Source organism: Sorex fumeus, unplaced genomic scaffold (genome assembly GCF_029834395.1).
Source record: "Sorex fumeus unplaced genomic scaffold, SorFum_2.1 ptg000003l, whole genome shotgun sequence".
Classification (NCBI taxonomy): domain Eukaryota; kingdom Metazoa; phylum Chordata; class Mammalia; order Eulipotyphla; family Soricidae; genus Sorex; species Sorex fumeus.
In genome coordinates, this window is record NW_026606060.1 from 42,008,471 (window position 1) to 42,024,296 (window position 15,826).

Sequence of the window (15,826 nt, forward strand, 5' to 3'; positions counted from 1 at the left end):
CAAAGGTCACAGGGAGAGTGACATTCCACAGTCAAAAAATAAAGATCACAGAGATAGAAGGTGGGCCGGGTAGGGGACACCAAACCCAGAACCGGAAGTAGAGGCTCCAAAGCAGCAGGGGGTCAGTGACTGCAAGACCCAACAAACCCAGGGCCTGGCCTGAGGTCACTTTCCTGTTGGAGAAGGATCCTTCCCAGCCCCCTGGGAGGTTAACAGCAGGGTTGCTGGATGCAGACTTACTGCGCTGCCTTGCCTCCCCATCCCCCTGTCTGCAGCACCTAGGCACAGTGAGCTCTTCCACTCCATGCGCAAATGAATGTCTCACCCAGGGAAAATAAGCTCCACCCTTGTGCCAGACTTCGCAGAATCTGCTTGTTTGTTTCTTGACTTCCCTGTACCTTTTCCCCACTTTCTGCTTAGCCTGCTCCCAAAATAACCTTCCCACATTGGGGTGTTTGTGTCCCCATGCCCCACGGGGCGCCTGCCAAGCATCATTCATTTTCCCCGCAAAGCCACGCAGCCCCAGGCAGACAGACGCACACTGTCAACGCACTGAGCTGGAGGGTTCTTGTTTTTCTCCTCTGGAGGAAAGCTTGTCTGCACAGAAGGATTTCCCCTCTTTGTGTTCTTTCTACACGCACAGTTTTGTTTACTTCTGCTTTTTTTTATCTCTGTAGGCTCCTGGCTGTTTAAAGAATTCCAAAAGAGCCTTGGGATCCCTCGCCCTTCCCTGAAAACCTCTCTGGTTTATGCCAAGAGAAGCTATCATCGGTTTTCCTTCCACATCTTTGGGACATGAAAGGATGCTGGTAAATTGTGTGGCCAAGCCTCAGAGAACCTGGGATTTGTTTACGGGATACTTCTTAAATCTGCAGCCAACATCCGGGGCAACAATACCATTTGTTTCCATGAGGTTCCCGGAGCAAATGCTCCAGAGCAGTAAGGGCTGAATGCCCCCTGTCTGGCCAGGAGAACACAATCAAGGGCCTCTTTGCTCAAAAGAAACCAGAAGGGAAGCCCACTGCCCGGAAAACTACTGTACCCATCACCCCCCTAAAAGAGAAAAAATTACCCTGACGCCTGGATTAGCTCACAGGCAAAAGTGGAGTTGGGAGTGGGGTTCCCTAACAATCTGTTTGCAAAAGAAGCAAAGGAAGGAGCTATGAGGATAGCCCAGAGGAAGAGAATCTTCACAGATAAAAGACAGGGCCTCGTCCTGATTTTCTTCCTCTGACTCCAGCACCACCGAAGTGCACCTAGCAGTGTGACAGAAGTTTGTGCAACCAAGGAACAAATATAGGGCTGGAGAGATGGTACAGAGGTTGAGGTGCTTTCCTTGCACTAGATGCAAGGAATAATTCCTGAGCAAAGAGATAAAAGTGAGATAAAACTGAGCACTTCTGGGTGTGGAGCAAAGAACCAAAAAAGAAAGAGAGCCAGGGAATCTTGAATCAAACCTTGTGGATAGAATGGAGAGTTTTGGAAGGGGTTAAGGAGATTGCTATAGTGTTTAATTTTACGAGAAAATAGTTGCATTTTAACTAAAGCCCCAGATTAATGTGGCCCGAAGGACAAAGAAAAATAAGTAGGTTGCAGTTTTAAAATCTCTCTCTCTATATATGTTCATATATATAACCATATATATGTATATCCTAATATTCTAGTTTGTGCTAAATATTATTTCTACAATATTAGAAAATACATATTAAAGTATGTATATTCTAATATTCTAGTTTGTGCCAGGTCACACAGGAGAAACTGAGACAATGACTTCTGTGCAGACATATGACTGCAGAGATGTACAGATATAGTTACAATTTAGTGTGCACTTGCCTCATATCAATTTAATTCTACTTAAATCATTATTTGATCACAAAAAAGAAGAGACAAATTAACTTTTGGGATCCTTTTTTTGAAACAGCAATCAGAACTCTGTATTCTAGAGACCAATATGGAGAATCATAGCCTGTGACAATTATCAAATAATGTTATTTCCAAAAGAGATAACATTACATTTTAGAAAGTCAAAATGGCTCTGTGTGTCTCTTAGAAGACAACTCAAAAAACTATTTAATGGTTAATAAAATTGAAGAAATTATTTTTATCATGAAAATGGTTTTAGACTTTGACTTTATTCAACAGCTTCTTCTCTACTGGTTTTACTGGTTTGTACTCAGACTCTGTATCTACATTAACATGCTTTCTTAGAGGCCCAGAATGTGTTTGATCAACAATTGATAAAAAAGGAAAACAGTAGTTTCAGGGCACAGTTAGGAATCCATTATTCTGAGCCAGAATCAGACACACAGACTCTAAGTCTAGAAGTAAACCCAAAAATGTGAGAATAAATGGAATCAATGAAGTAACATTAGGACATGCAATATTTTTTTATCCAGGGTTGTGAAAAAGATACATAACCAGATCTGGTTTATTAATTTAATTCAATATCATATTTCAAATGGCTTCATCACTAAAGGTGTGTGTGTGTGTGTGTGTGTGTGTGTGTGTGTGTGTGTGTGTGTGTGTGTGTGTTGCCAGGTGTCAAGTCCAGGGCCTCATACATGCAAAGCATTCACTCTACTACAAGTTCTGGCTGAAAGCTACTTTTTTTCTTTAACCATAGTCTGGAGTCTCTGCTATGACCATCTCATTTCCTCAAGAGGAATGCACATAAATGAGAACAGAGCCCCTTCCCCAGCATGGCTTTAAAAAGCTTGATTTTATTACCAAACATATTTACTAGTTCTCTAAGTTGAACATTGGGTTATTTCCAATGCTTATTGCTACAAAGATCATTGAAATGAGAATTATTATGGGTAAATCTGTATATATGTTTTTAAGAATTTCTATGTTAGAGCTATGTCAAAGACAGGCTTATTCCTAAAACATTTTATATGCACACGGGCAAACTCTCCAGAAAGACTATCTATATTTACTCTGTAGTAAGGTAAATGTTTCATTTTGTTTTCCTGGTACTTATCATTGCTGTGTTTGCCAGGTTTGGAAGTGACACTGTAGGTGAAAAACCTTTTTATTAAAGTATATTATCCAGGAAATAAAATAAATAAATAGTACAATCTCATTGTGCTATTCTCATTCTCCTAACCCTGAAAGTGCCTTGAATATGGCACTTTTTAAAAAATCTCAGGGCTAGGACAAAGGAGATATTACTGGGCCCTGCTCGAGGGAATTGATGAACAACAGGATGGTCGTGATCGTGATCGTGAGTACAATCTACAGCATGCAGTCTAAAACACCACTCGCATCAAAACAGAAAATTTTTAATATCCCCAAAAGTTTAACTATGACTCCTTCAAATTACTTCCCACTCCCACCCCAACACAAGGCATAGTACTTATTTTTCCTTACTTGAATACCTGTTTCCAAACTTCATGTAAGTTCTCTTTTTGTATGTGTTCTTTTACTCAACATAATATATTTGGAATTTATCCATGATTTTGCATGTTTCACTAGTTTATCATATAAAAATAAGACATGATATTTTATTGCTGTGAAGATTGATAGTGTAGAAAAGTAATGCAGTTTATTTTACCCATAATCCTGTTGATATTCCTTTGACTAGTTGTTTTATTGCTACTGGGAATAAGGTTGCTCCAAACACCAGAGACATGACTTGGGTGGGGGGTGAGCAAGAGGCAAGAGACACTCATGACACTCCTTTGTATGCTTTAGAGGAACTGTATTCCTGGGAGTGGGTGTATGTCTAGTTTGGGTGGAAACTATCAGTTTTTGGAAATGAGTGAAGCAATTGTTCTGAGAGCAATGTATGAGAATCCCAGTTACTTCACAGGATTACCAACATATTGTTTAAATGTTAAGTCACATGGTAGCTACCACATAAGAGAAGTACCATATCTTCCACTGATATTTCAGTAATTCATTCTGGGACATGCTGTAATAGCAATGGAGGATTTAAATATTTGATTTGAATAATTGATTCTTTAAAAAAAAATCTGTCCCAATTCTCCTCTGATGAGCACATCTAAGGCTAATCTACAGAAAAAGTCAGAGAAAAACACCCATGATCTTTCAAGTCCGGCTATTTACCTCCAAGACAAAACTAAGATGTGAGTTTGAAATATGCCAGAGTCTGCTTTCTAAAGCCGAGGGCACTGTCTCTCTAATCTAACTCGAGAGATGTGTGTCTAATTGTTCCTACATGTGGTACTCATTATAATAAGATATCGTGTCTAATTGTTCCTACATGTGGTACTCATCATAAAAAGATATCGTGTCTAATTGTTACTACATGTGGTACTCATCATAATAAGATGTTGCACTATGGGTAATCTCTCAAGCTGTATGGACTTTGTCTGGTGGCAGCCTCACTTGTCACCGAGAACATGATAGTGCCAAGTTCATTTTAGCTAAGTGAACTGAGAATTATAAGAGGCATGCTGGAGGCGAAGTGAAAATACAGACTCCAGTTCTTTGACCTCCAGCTAGTCACTTCCAGGAACTTTTTCCACATGTGCACCTACAAAATATAATTTTTAACTGTCTACCTGGTGGATCTGGCCATCTGTTAGACAGCTGGAGCCCAAGACGTCTGAGTGCCCAAAGCCCCAGAAGTGTGACAAACTGAACCTGAAATGGTGTGTGTTAATTGGGGGGGGTGGGGGCATGACAGGGGTGGAGCTGTGCCCCAATATTTTCCACCTGACTCAGGATTTACTCCCCCTTCTCCTTCTCCAGGAGCCCTACCTCCAGGGATTCCTCTTCCCAGGGTAACATGGCAGGGTAGGTAAAGGGAACAGTGTGGCTGATGGATCTGTCTCCACTTTTCTACTGCTATGGCTTACTGTGTCCTTAACCAAAGTCAAAGCTCTGACCAGGCAGCACTGTTAGCACTGTCTTAGCACTGTCCTCCTGTTGTTCATCCATTTGCTCAAGTGGGCACCAGTAACGAATCACAACAAATTGTGAGAATTGTTGTTACTGTTTTGGGCATATCGAATACGTCACAGGTAGCTTGCCAGGCTTTGCCATGTGAGTGAGATACTCTTGGTAGCTTGCCAGGCTCTCTGAGAGGGGCGGTGGAGTCGGACCTGGGTCAGCTGCGTGCAAGGCAAACGCCCTACTAGCTGTGCTATTGCTCCAGCCTGGCCAGGCAGTTTCTTTTTATTTGATTTTGGCAGGGGCGTTGGGGTGGGGGGTGAGCCACACTCAAAGCTACTCAGGGCTTATTCCTGCCTCTGCTCAGGGATCACTCCTGGTGGGGCTCATGGGATCAGCCATGTGCAAGACAAGCGCCTTAACCCGCTGTGCTATCTCTCTGACCCAGACAGCCCCCACTTTTGTCTCAGATCTTGGAAATCCCACCCCTGAAAATAGTCCTTTCGTTTGCTAGCACTAGACGCCCTGCATAAGCTCCTGTACTATCTCTCTAGCTTTGTCAGGAGATCTTTATTAGTCATTTAAAAATGATTGAATTTGTGTGTCTCATCTAGTTCCTGTTTAGACTCTGGTTGATATTGCAGTAGTGTCAAAGCTCCCGGCTGATAGGGTATAATAAATGGAAAGAAAGAACTCTTAGAAATAGCCTAAGGAATACAGTCATCTTACAAGGAGCTCTGGAGGAAGAAAAAGGAACGGATGAACTTTTGCTGCCAACCCATACACAGACTGCGCATGAGCAGTGGCAGTCCCTCAACATCTGCTCTATGTAGCGAGGCGTGGAGGCATAAAGGGATACGGAGAGGACATGTGTCATGTGCAGGTCCAGATCTTTGGCACACATGGCTTCATACACCCAGTAGCCATGAGCTGACTTATTTCTCTTCAGCCCATCTGTAAGATAGAAGAGCCTTAGGTCCGTCCCATCTACAGTGTTACTAAGAAAATTAAATGAGTTAAAAACATAAAATGCTGAAGACAAGACCTAGTACAGGCACAATTTTAGCTGTTTGTAATGACACTGAGGATGCTACATAAGAAAAAAAGAATGAATAACCCTTATAATAATCTTCTGAAAATTCTCCCTATCCCCTCTAAAGCTAAGGTAAGTGAGGCCTCATGGACTGGTTTGTAAGGAAGAGGTAGAAGAGAAATTCATATGAATACTGAATGATGCAAATCTCCAGTTACATGACTGTGACCACACATTTCATATTTCCTTTCAGCTGTCCACTATGTGCTACAATTATAGATAATGTTTAAAGGATAGATAAAGGAGAGATAATGTTTAGGAGGCAAATTTGCTCTCTCATTCTTCTCCATAATGAGTACTAAAGACCTTCCTCTTTTTAAATGATTCTCAGAGTATCTCCTAATGTCTACCCCAACCAGACAGTCAGTAACCATCAGAGCTGACTTGGTACTGGGGGATGGAGGGCAGGTTGGGAGAGGGGACTCATTTGCTATGCCTGAAGGAAAATAGTAAGTCAGTTTAACAGGGTGGGGGTGGGGTGGTGATTAGATTCAACACAGAATGTTTGCTCCATAATTTGGTTACTTTGCTTTGTTCCCTCGCAAATCTTGAGGACCTAGAACAATGCCTGGTACTTGTTAAGTACTTGTTGAATGAATGAAAAACTGTGATTTATAGGAATAAGTACGGTGCCTTTAGAGAATTTACTGAAAATGAAGATGAATAGAACACAAATAATCCCAGTGCAAATTAGCCTAAAACAGATGCCACAAAAGCACAATGCATAATGGGTAAAATGAGAAAAGAGTGCAGTCTGAATTCTTCTGAGCCATGCAGCACTTGAAAAGAAATACAATGCTATTGTCAAGCATCTTAATCTGGGCTCACAATCTTCTGAGGCAGATACTCTATTGGACCTGCTTTAATATGCAAAAGAAAATAATTTATCATTAGCAACACCATTTGCTTAAGCTGTTTACAATTTAAGTTGATAAGAAATCTCTTCTTTTTTTTTGAGTCAGAAAATGTCTGTTCTAAAATTATTTTTTGCAAAACCAAATTGTGAGTGAATGACTCTGAATGAATGAGACCTTGAGTTTTGAACATAAATCCCAGAGGCGGTCATCTGTCTTCCTCTAGCTGAAACATAACTGGTCCCTTGCACAGAGATGTCTCCTCCGGTTGGACACTAACACAGACATATCACAGATTTTTAAATTATAAGTTATGTGGGTTTATTCTAGTACATTCCCCAAATACAAAAGTTTAGAAAGTAGGAAGTGGGAAAGAGGCCACTTCCTCTCTCCCCAGGCACACAATTCTCACTCCACCCAAATGACAACCAGGGTCAGGACACAAGGCCTAGAGCCAGCACTAGCCTGCAGCTTGTCTCTGTGGGGCTGTGAGCTAAGAATAGTTTCTACATTAAAAAAAATGATTGGGAATAATTCAAGAGGGGAATAGACAATATGTATATTGCTTCAACAATTACTCCTGGCTCTATGCTCAGGATCACTCCTGGTGGGTTCAGGGGATCATATATGGTATTGGAGATTGAAGCTAGGTTGATGGCATGCTAGGCAAGTACTTTATCTGCTGTCCTATATCTCCGGCCCAAAAGATAGACAATATTTTGTAGTAAGTGAAAATACTATGAAATTCCATTTTTAGACTTCATAGGCTATTATTGTCCACAGTCATGGCAGCTTGTGTGTGTGTGTGTGTGTGTGTGTGTGTGTGTGTGTGTGTGTGTGTGGCTGCTGCCACTCTTGAGCTACAGAGCTGAGCAGCACCCTTGGTGTACAGAAGTAAGCCTGTTAGCCATTCTGAAAAATACCTAAAATACCTCTCTAACTCACCATATCTCATTTACCCATCTGTACATCAGACAAACTGCCTGACACAGTGCTTCCTGTCTTTCAATCTGTTTTCTTTCATTCAAGCAGATGTTGGGATCCTCTAAATGTTTCAGAGACCCATCAGCTTTCTTCAGGTCCTCTGGCCCTAGCCACAGCCCCCGGCATTTCTCCTATGGCAGGCGGTCAAGGGCATTCTTTCACTCCTGGCTTATCTCCTAGGCAGTACTAAGAACTGGGAGTGCAGACTGGAACGCTCAGGGGGGGAGTGATAACCCTGACTTCCCTTTGCAGTAAACACACTGCATTGGTTATCCATCATGCTGTGACTTGGCTGGTCGGGTCTGGAACACACCCTCTGTAATTTTGCTGTCTGGCTGGGGAAACATTTGCCAAGCAAACGTCTTGAGTGAGTGGAGAGACCCAAACAAAATGTTATATTTTATTTGGCCTATCTGGCTACTATGAGGACTTAAGACTGCATAGCTCTTGTAACTCATTTCTAGTGACTCTTCCAGCACTGTTTTGAAGGCACCTTGTTGACATTCTACTGACAAATGTGTTTTATTCTTAATATGTTCCAATGTAGTCAGCAAATCTGTATTAATAGAGGCAATTTTTTTGTGTGTGTTTGCTTTAGTGAGGACAGAAGTGGGGGAGGGGGGAAAACATGTTTCATTATGCAGAAATAATTTTCTGGGATGGTTTGAATTAAGAACTAAGTCTGGTAGCCCTCTCCCCTCCCCCACCAGTCCCAGGACACTTCCTGTAATAGTACTAATCTTAAAGAAAAGGCAACTTTTTTTGACCTTAGGTTTTATTTAACTTACAGTGGTAAAACAAAGTCACCAGGCTCCAGTTACCCACTGCTGCACAAGTGAGCATGCCAAAATTCAACAATTTGCTTGAAACAACAACAGCCATTTAATTTGCTCATAAAATCTGTGATACGTGCAGTGCTCGTCAGGGATAACTCATCTCTGTTCTGTATGTCTTTAAGCTGTGCTGCTCAACCGAGACTGAGAGGTGCTGGGAAGATAGTTCCCTCATGTGTTGCTGTGGTTGGTGGGTACTGGCTGGTGTCTTTGGTCTCTGCCGGCGCTGTCAGCCAGCATTGTCCTCTCCTTCCTATGGAGACGCTCCTAGTCTTTGTGTAGTCTGCCATGTAGGTCACTCAGTGCCATTTCTCTCTGTGTTGTTGATTAAGGACAGCTCACATGACAGAGCCGGGGGATTTGACCCCACGGCTCAGGAGAAGAAATTGTAGAGAATTGATGCCTGCTCATTTTTAATCTACTACAGCACATAAAAGAACCCTTGCAAATGCTTCTCCGAAGATTGTGTTCTGGATCATAAAGTGGCCCTCAAAGGGAGCCAAGGACAGCATTAGAGCATCTCATGATTGAAAAGCTAACAGGAGGAAGGAAACCAAGTTGCCTGGGTGTGGTTCCCAGCTCTGCTGGGTACCAATGTTATGACGCTGAACAGACTGGTCTTTCCATGACCCCATATCCTCATCTGCAAAATGGAGAAAACAATGATGGCTACAAGCTACAAGGTGTATTTGGAGAAATCAAGACTCCAGTTTGGATTATTTTTTTTTAAATGACAGACAATATAGAATATTAAGTGCTCCATGAATTTTTGCCCACCAAACTGATGGCCATCTGATTGCCATCCAGACTGATATTTGGAACATGGCCAGGACTGGGGCAACAATAGGAGATGGTAAGGAGGTCGGCAAACAGGAGGTCCAGTGACCCCCTTTCCTGGAGACAGCAGATTCATGGTTTGCCACTTGTTAGGCATGAAGAGATAGTGGGGAAGGGTGCAGTCTAAACAAAAAAAGGCTGGAGGGAAAATGCAGAACCTTGTGCACAGAGTCTAGGGCTATTTCCAGCCTTTAACCCAAGGGAAAGACCAGGATCTGGGACAAAAGGGGTGGCTGATATAAAAATAGAGAGCAAGAGTAAGAAGGAAGGTGCCTGTCACAGAGGCAGGGGGTGGGATGAGGTGGGGGTGACAGGAGAGATACTGGGGACATTGGTTGTGGAAAATGCCCACTGGTAGAGGGATGGGTGTTTGATCATTGTATGACTGAAACTCAATCATAAAAGCTTTGCAACTCTTTCTCTCAGTGATTCATTAAAAAATAAATTAAGAAAATAAATTTTTTTAAAGGTGGGCTGCCGGGGCCAGAGAGATAGCGCAGGGGTTAAGGCATCTGCCTTGCACACAGCTGATCCCACATATGGTCTCCCACGAACCCCGCCAGGAGTGATGCCTGAGTAAAGTGAAGAGTAACCCTGAGCAGCTTTGAATGTGGCTCACCCTTTGGCCCCATATCCCTGCCAAAATCAAACAGAAAGGCACTGCCTGGCCAGGGCTTTGAGTTTGGTTACAGACACAGAGAACGCACAGTGAGCCACGGAGAAGGAAAAGGGGGGATGAATTGCTCAGCCTGTTCTCTTTTCTGACCATGCCAACGTAGGTGCCCCTGTGGTGAGGCATCCATGGAGGTGGGGTTTTTTGAGAAGGAGATGGAGAAGGGAGAATAGGTCCTGAGGCAGTTGGAAAATATTGAGGCGCAGCTCCACCCCCCTCCTGCCCCACCCTACCCTCTTTTCAGGTTCCGTTTCTCACACTTCTTGGGCTTTGTGTACTCAGACATCCCGGGCTCCAGCTGTCTAACAGATGGCCAGATTCACCAGGTAGACAGTTAAAAATTATGTTCTGTAAGTGCACATGTGGAAAAAGTTCCTGGAAGTGATTATTAGCTGGAGGTCAAAGAATTGGTGTCGGTATTTCCACTTAGCCTCCAGCATGCCTCTTAAAATTCTCAGTTCACTTAGCTAAAATGAACTTGGCATTATCTTGTTCTCAGTGACAAGTGAGGCTGCCACTGGACAAAGTCCCTGTAGCTTGAGAGATTACCCGGAATGAGACATTAATTATGATGAGCATCACATGTAGTAACAATTAGACAGGAATCACTCAGATTAGAGATACAGTGCCCGTGGCTTTAGTGAGCAGACTCGGGTGTATTTTGGACTCATGGAAGGAAGGTTCCCTGATGCTGGCAAAGACTAAGAGATAATCCGGTCTCAAAGCCCAGTGTTTACTCACTGGATACATCAGCTAATGTGATCACTGTTTTAAGAATCTCCAATCTCAGCTGTCTTTCTTCCTTATTTCTTTTGCTTCTTAAAACGCAGAGACTTTACCTTCTTTCCTTTCCTAACAGTCTGGTCTTGCCTTTTTTTTTTTTTAAAAAAAAATACATTTCTCTTCTGCATGGAATTCCTCAGGTTCTCTTGTGCAATGTCCCATAGCATACCTAGTGTTAGAAGATTTCAGCACATTCAATTCTATTTGGAAGGAGATACACACACATCAGTGAATTAAAATCAAGTCCTGTGCACAAGTCAATGAAACTGAGCCATCTGCAGATTTCATGAAATAATCTCTCCTCATTGTGGGCTGGAGCGATAGCACAGCGGGTAGGGCGTCTGCCTTGCACGCAGCCAAGATGGCCGACCCGAGTTCGATTCCTCCGCCCCTCTGGGAGAGCCCGGCAAGCTACTGAGAGTATTCGATATGCCAGACACAGTAACAACAAAGTCTCCAATGGAGACGTTACTGGGCCCGCTCGAGCAAATCGATGATCAACCGGAGGGCCTTTACCTTTACTTTTACATTGTGGTTATGGCTCATGGTTTCCTTTGAAGCTAGTGGAATGCTGAGTTATGTTAGAAGGAGGGAAATCTGAGATCATTAGCAAAAAACTGGGAAAATGGCAGATCTTAAGGGACACAGCCAATGATAACAATATACCAACAAAAAGCCCTGACCTTTTCAGAAATACTTAGAATCAACTACCATTTGAAGACAGAGAAATGTTTGCCTATTGTTTACTAAATGAGACATCACACAATGAACTGCGAGCCTAGTAAAGAGCAAGTGATTCCTAAACTTTTCCACTTTTTTCACACCTTTCCCTGTCTTTGATAACTCTACTTGGCTGTATGTGATCACATGAAGCTTTATTCACTTAAGAATCCTGCTGGCACAGTCAAGCTCCTCTTCTTAAACTCTGCTTCCTGCCTGATCTGAATGACACAGTGGCATGGGTTTCATATTGACCCCAGAAGAAAGAAAATTTTGGATAGTTTTATTCTGTGTTACAGTTGATGCTTCTAGTTCAGAGCTCTTGAGTCGTTTGGAAATATGTTCTATCTTTAAGAAATCACCATTAACTTGGGAGCAGCATAATGGTACATTTCCCCCGCCCCACTGTCAACACATGCATGTGGCATGCGCGCACATGCATGCACATGCGCGCGCGCGCGCGCGCGCACACACACACACACACACACACACTCAGCACACATTCTATTGAATCTGATGTACTTTAAGTACATTTGGAAAGAGACACAATATAAATTTTTTTAAATGAAGAATGATATTTTGGCCCTTAAGATCTCTTTTTCCCTATCCTGTGTCCCTTATATGGTGTATTCTGTATCCTTTATACTAAACACTGTCCCGAATATTTCAACTATTTGCATAACACTAAGGAATGGTCACTATTATCTTTTCTTGGGTTAAGATGGCACTAGATTCTTCACTTTATGAACAAAAATCCTTATATAATAGTTTGGATTAACTATAGCTTTTTCAAATGAAAGTCGTTGTTTTGGAGAGGGACAGTACAGGTAATGGTGGAACTTATCTTAGGCTCTAACAATAATATAATTTATGATCGAGGACAATTTATATCACTCAGAGTCCAGTGGAGTGTCTACTTCTTAGTTTCAACTTAAATAAATGTTTTTATTTGCATCTATGTTTCAAAGGCATTTAAAATTTAGCATATGTTATTCTACATGTGCAAATTCATACATTCATTTTATGTAAATATGACGATAAATTTATTTTAAAATGTTTTTGGCAAAAACTTAATAGTACAAGTCTATTATAATAGCTACATCTATAATAGCGACATCTATTATGATTAAGTTAACCAATGGTCTACTATTGGATGCTATCAAGAGCTTCACTATATTAAACAGTATTTAGATGATCATTGTTTACATAAATCTTTTTATGCCTATTGCATTGTTTCCTTAGCACAGTCTTCTTAAATGGGAGTTATTGGAACAAAGAATACACACACACATATACACACACACATACACGGCTTGAAATGCATATTTCCAGGGTCTATCAACTTATACAATTTATGTTCTCACTAGGCTGCTCATCCTCACATCCTAGCGAACACCAAATTCTCTATTTCTTTGCTAATATTATCAACTCAGTGGCTTCTATTTCATCACACATCTTGACTATTTGTGGAATTCAATTATTCGGTCATTGATTGCCACCTGAACCCCTTTTGCTCATGACCTGTGCAGGTGTGGGTTCCTGAGTGTGGTCTCCCCTTGCATTGTTAATGCACAGCAGTCATCACAGGTCTGTGTGTACTCAGAAGCAATTTCAGGTGTAAAATATAAAGTAAAAGGAATGACTCAGACACAGCTCTTACTTTTTGACAGGAGTAAACAAAACATGCTCCCCATCAACATCACTAGTATTTCTTGAAAAAAAAAAAAGGCGGGTTCTGTGCACTGAGTCACATAAGTTATGTGCCACTTAATAATGTGACTTTAATTCTTTTGCAAATAGAGAAGGGCTTAACTTGATTCTTCAAACTCTGAGCAGTGTATTAATGACAATGGGACAAGCATGCCCACATGTCATACAAATAACAGCAGGAGTCACCTCTTTATACAAAGCTTAATCACTACTGTATTATTTAATCCAGTTAATCATGCTCTCTCAAATCAGGATTTAACCATTAAACCCTATAAGGCTGGAGAGCATCTGAAACAAAACATCTGAAATTCAAAAGCCCTTTTGGAACAGCTTATCACACTCCAGTGTTCAACAGAATCTTATATTCATGGAGGTGCCCTGATACCCCAAGTTTATTCTTTCCTATTCCAAGCCTAACCTGGCTTCCCTCTTCATTATTTCTCTCCAAAGTTTTTCCATATAGATGGCTGAAAACTGCAATATAATCTTTGTCTCTTTTTCTCCCTTGCCCTCCAGACCTAATCAACTGTCAAAATCTCTTTACTTTGAAATAATAGAAAATAAATTCTAAATTTTGGACTAGTTTTAGATTTACAACAAAGCTACAAAGACAGCACGGAGCTCCCCAAGGTCTCCCAGCCCTAGCTGTAGCTTGCATAACTCAATAGAGTTGCCACCATTAAAGAGCCAACTTTTCTAACATTCCTATTCCATAAATTCACACCTCCGGCACCTTTCACTGCTCCCCTGAAATCTATCTCTGGGTCCCATCTCCAGGCCACCAGGACATTGAGTGATGGCATCTTACATACCCTCTGGTCTGTTATATCTTTTGTGCTTGATGATCAGAACAGTTGTTTTGGGGGGAAGAGGGATCTCACAAGTCATATTCAGGAGATCCAGGGCCCTTTCCAGCAATTTTCAGCCAACCAGGCTGGCATTCAAGGTGAGAGCACTACAATTTGGTGTCACTTGGACCCTGGGGTGCAAGGAATTACCTGGCCCACCCCAACAGTAATAAGTGAGCCTCCAGAGCCAAAACCAGTGATGCTCAGAGAACAATATAGTGCTGGGGATGGAATCAGGGTCACTGTGTTACAAGGCAAGTGCCTTAACCCCTGTACTATTTCTCTGGCCTGACACAGATGATTTCAAGGGATTTTAGTTCAAGTATTTTGTGGAATATACCAAGTGTAGGTTCTTCCAATGTTTTCTTTCTGAGGCCATGGGCTTTCTGGATAGCAACCATGGAAAGGAAGTGCCACTATGTCACCCTTCAAGGACACCTGGGAAGCCTCATGTGACCAGAATCACTGGGCTGAGGGGGCCTGCCAGGTTCCTTTACTGTAAACAGTGATTAAAAGGTTGAAAATCATTGCTCTAAGTGACCTTTCCTTCCCTTGTCTACATTCATTTTACTGCCGAGGAAACTGAGGTGAGAAGTTAAGTGACCAGGTTCAGGCTGAAAGGGAGTAAAACCAAAACTGGAATGTGAGGGTTCTCATGAATCTTTCTGTGCTTCTTCTACGTGCCATGATAGTCTATGGGTCAAACTCAACTCACCACCTGAGTTTATAAGGTCCACATGCAACTCATATATTTTAAACTTTAATTTAATGTTGACAGATTTTTTTTACTACATTAATACCGAAGCAACCTGGTGAACTGTTACTGAAGTAACAGTCTCATGTTTATGATTGACAGAGTAATTATACCTCCACTATGAACAAAGTGGCCCAAACCCTTTCTCCATGGACCTTGTGTTAAATGGTTTTAAAAAAATTAAAAGAAGAAAATTGTCCATGACGTTATACTTGTGTGATTTTCCCATCCAGTGTCCTGAATGATGGTCATTGGAACACGACAGTGCTTATTTGCTTCCTTTGTGCCACAGCCATCTGCCCAAACTGAGGAGTGAGTGTGTGACAGAGGCGGTGGGATCACAGACACCCTTTGCCATCTGGCCCTTACAGTAGACCCATGCCATGCCTGTACCACACCACTGTGCTCTGTTAAATGCCCACTGCATAGCCTGCTTCCACCTGAGGTCAGAGAAGACACAAGTCTTCCTTACCAGGAGCTGCCAGTTGCACGTGTTCCCAGTGTCCTACAAGGCCTCTGACACTCCCTTTACCCACCCAGACTTGAGGTTTGCTGTACTTTTTCCCTCTTCCTAGTGACAGCACAGAGGCAGGGTAGGGCCAGGGATGGAGAGATGGAGAGAGGCAGACACACAGAGAACAGAACACAGAACAAAGAAAGAGATAGATGTATGTTACTTTGAATGTCAATACTAGAGGAAGGAGGTAGAAGGAGGGATTTTTTTTAATTTTTATTTTTTTAGTTAACAGAGAAGACATCAATGTGTGCCAAGAGCTCCACACCAAAATCCTTTGCCCTGAGAGCCTGAGTGACAATTGGGAGCCCACAGTGCCTTGTGGGCAGTCAACTCGCCCCAAATGTCTCCTGGTCTCCACTGACC

General features: G+C 42.1%; 1 protein-coding gene across 1 annotated transcript in view; it reads right to left on the reverse strand.

Moving 5' to 3' along the window:
- The window catches only part of TMCC3 (transmembrane and coiled-coil domain family 3), a 307,813-nt gene that overhangs the window by 118,378 nt on the left and 173,609 nt on the right, over positions 1–15,826 (reverse strand). The window lies entirely within an intron of this gene.